This window comes from Callithrix jacchus, chromosome 15 (assembly GCF_049354715.1).
Source record: "Callithrix jacchus isolate 240 chromosome 15, calJac240_pri, whole genome shotgun sequence".
NCBI classification, from domain to species: Eukaryota; Metazoa; Chordata; class Mammalia; order Primates; family Cebidae; genus Callithrix; species Callithrix jacchus.
Genome location: NC_133516.1, coordinates 8523055 through 8526587, shown reverse-complemented (window position 1 = coordinate 8526587; position 3533 = coordinate 8523055). Strand labels below are relative to the sequence as shown.

The 3533-nt window shown below is 46.2% G+C and overlaps 1 pseudogene; it reads right to left on the bottom strand.

The window, feature by feature from the left end:
* Positions 1-814: 814 nt before the first annotated feature.
* LOC100398779 (ralA-binding protein 1 pseudogene) lies at positions 815-2827 on the bottom strand (annotated as a pseudogene).
* Positions 2828-3533: the final 706 nt, after the last annotated feature.

Here is a 3533-nt window from a genome sequence, read left to right as displayed (position 1 = left end):
TCGTTGGCTGCTTACAATGGGGATGAGTTGTTTGTTTTTTTTACACGTTTCCACTTGACACAAATAACAAAATATATCCAACATTTAACCTAATACATTAATTTATTCAAAATAGATGGGGGATTTATCAGGCCTTATAGAATCTATTTTTTCTAGTTTTATAATGCAAATGGTCACTGTACATATTTCATATCCCTGATTTGTCGTGATAAATGTCACTATAGCTCTAGCTGCACAATCTTAGACGAAATATCTATGAAAATATGTCATTGTAACACATGAGAAGTTGGCCACACATTGATATTCTCTATGTTACTCTGAAGAGAAAAACTACAACAAAAGCTGAACAATATATTTAGTATATGAAGTAGAATGAGCAGAAGACATGTAATAATGCAAATAACTCAAATATATATTGCATGATAACTAAAAATAAAGGAGAAGACGTTGGCCATGCTCTCCACTGATACCAAAGGATCATAAAACGTGGTTGCACAGTTAAATATTAAAAAATGGAGACAGCTAAGGGGTTAACTCAGCAGGCTTGTGGTGCTCCAACCCTTCACATTTTAAAGAAAAGACTGTCCCTCACTCAACTGGTTCCTGGGAGATAAACTCGGAGGCTTTAGACTATCTTGCCTGATAAGAGTATCTTTTTATACAGAAGACCTTGAACCATACTGAGTGCTTATGATAACAATGAGATTTGTCATGAAAAGACAGTTTTTAGTTTAAAAAGCCACTCAGGGATTAAAATAATTGTTTTACGTTAACAAAGAAAATTAGTCTTCAAATAAACTGACACTATCTGGAAAACTCATCTGTCCTTAAAGCATGCAGTGCATCCACAGCTTTATCCTCCCATGGAAACAGCCTGACATGAAGGAGTCTGAGAAAGGAAGGCCCCTTTACAGAATGCACAGCGAGAGAGCCGGCCTGGCTCCCGGGGACAGTAAGACGCTCGGTCCTTTCAGTCCCGCAGACTCCGACAGCCGCACAGGCTGCTCAGATGGATGTCTCCTTGTTGTCCCTGCTGGGCAATGGCTTCGCCGACTCCTTGCCTACCTTCAGCTGCTTTTTAGCCACCTTCAGCTCGACGACACCATCTCTGGGCGGCTGGACAGCACCCCCGTGCCCCTCGGGCTCCTGTGCTCCTGCACCTGCTGCTTGGCACCTGCATCTGGAGCAGCTCGGTGATGGCTTCATGCTCCTCAGGAATTGCTTGATTCAAATGATTGTTGTTTATTTCCAGCTCTTCGTTCTGTCTCTGTAAACCTTCCAGAATGATCTGCAGCTCCTCCTCGTCCTTGCCCTCACTCTTGCTCTGGGAGGAGTACTCAGTTTCGCTTCAGCCATGCTGCTTGAGACTGAATTTGGGCAGTCTCCGCTCGGAGGCATTCGATTTCTTCTTTTTCTGAGACAATCTGCCAGTGCAGAAACTGCTCCACAGCCGGGAGATTTTCTTGCTCAGTCAGGATCTCATTCTCCTGAGCAAGGGAATATTGATAACTTCTTCATTTGCATTCATCACTTCTCTGGAAACATCCTCTTTCGAAAGACTGGCTATCTCTTGTGAAATCTTGGCTTCACACTCCTGTCATTTAGTTTCTCAGTTTTCTTTTGAGGGCTGTCAAAAGTCTTTGTACTTCCCATCATCTTTCTTCTTTAGATAAATCCTTTATCCCACCCGCAGATCTCGCTGTAAACAATTCAAAAGAAACTCCTGTCTCCTGGTCTCCTCCTTGATGCCTGCCTGGGTGTCTGGCAGTGCGGACATCATGGCTATGTTAGACCATTGCAGAGGTTTCGTCACTTGCTTTAGTCCCACATTTACAAAGAGCTCTTGCACATGTGTCAGTTGCTGGTCTGCACAGTTGAGCTGAGCACTATAGGAATGTTCTGTATGTTCACTTTTTTTTTCTCGTTCCTTTGTGATGACATGGTCCATGTACACAACGAGCTGAGAAATCAGAAGGTAGCGACATTCTGGCAGTTCTTCGAGTGAACGCTGGAATTCCTGCACTTTCTCAGTCTCCCTGGTCCTCCCACAAGCCTCTTCAATTCTGAGCATAAGCTCTTTGGTAAGCAGAGTCTCTGGAAGGTCTCATAAATACTGCTTCAGCAAACTGGCTGCCATGTCAGGCTCACATTCTTCCTGGTGTGTGGACTCCTCCTGGCCATAGGCGGCTTTTAGCTTGCCCACTATTGTTTAACTCCTGATTCTCTGTAGATGTTTTCACACTTCATGCCATATTCTCTACGGAATCTATACACTGACAGAAAACGGCCAGCAGCCGACTGGAATTCCATGGTCCTCTCTACTGCAGCAGCCAGAGGAATTCCAAAATCTGAGGTATCTCTGGCTCCTGAATGGGCCTTTTCTTTACTTCTTTTCCTTCCACCGTTAACAACATCAGCTGCCGTCAAGTCTTTCAACTTCTTCTCTTTATGTTTTTCTTCTTTGTGCTTTTCTTCTTAAAATCCTTCTTCTCTTTAGAAAAGCTGGGCTTGTTGAAAACATGGGTTCCCTGAGACCTCTTCATTTTGGAAGGACTTTCTGTCTCATCTCCAGAGTGATATTCCTGAAAGCCTGCATCGCCTTCAGTCCTCAGTTTCTTACATTTTCCTTTCTTCTTCCTGTGGTCTTTCTCATCATCAGACACTGTATCGGGAGGCTCATGGAGGATGCCATAGGCAGGGGTGGGCTCACCTGTGTGGTACAATCCGGGAAACTTAGTAGAGCTGGGGGTCCAGGTAGGCCTGCTGCTGTGCTCCACCCTGTGGTGGTCACTGGGGCTGCTGGTGGGGGCAGGAAGCACTTGGTCATGCTGATGCCCTGACTAGGAAGGGACGAGGTCTTCTGTTTCCTATCTATTACACCTGGGACTGCCCGCCCACCACAGCTGCCACCTCCTGGTGCCCACACTGTCACCACTGCAGCCACCGGAGTTGCCTCCTGTGCTGTGCCCCAGGACTCTTGGAGTGGGGAGGAAGTTGGACACTGAGTCCCTAGGGTGAGTCGTGTAGGTATGGAGGGGAACACCCATGAGTGACCCTAGCTATTCAGTCATGTAGGTGCATGCAAGGACTCCTACCTCCATGACTAACCACACCAAAAAGTCCCTTTGATACTGTGATGATGAATACTGAGTGTCAACTTGACTGGATTGAAGGATATGAAGCATTGATCCTGGGTGTGCTGTGAGGGTGTTGCCACAGGAGCTTAACATTTGAGTCAGTGAGCTGAGGAAGGTAGACTTATCTTCAATCTGGATGGGCACCACTATCAGCTGCCAGCACTGCTGGAATATAAGCAGGAAAAGGCCGGGTGCGGTGGCTCACACCTGTAATCCCAGCACTTTGGGAAGCAGAGGAGGGTGGAGCACGAGGTCAGGAGATCAACACCTTCCTGGCCAACATGATGAAATCCCGTCTCTCCTAAAAACAATTAGCCAGGCATGGCAGCATGTGCCTGTAATCCCAGTTACTCATGAGACGGAGGCAGGAAAACTGCTTGAACCTGGGAGGCAGAG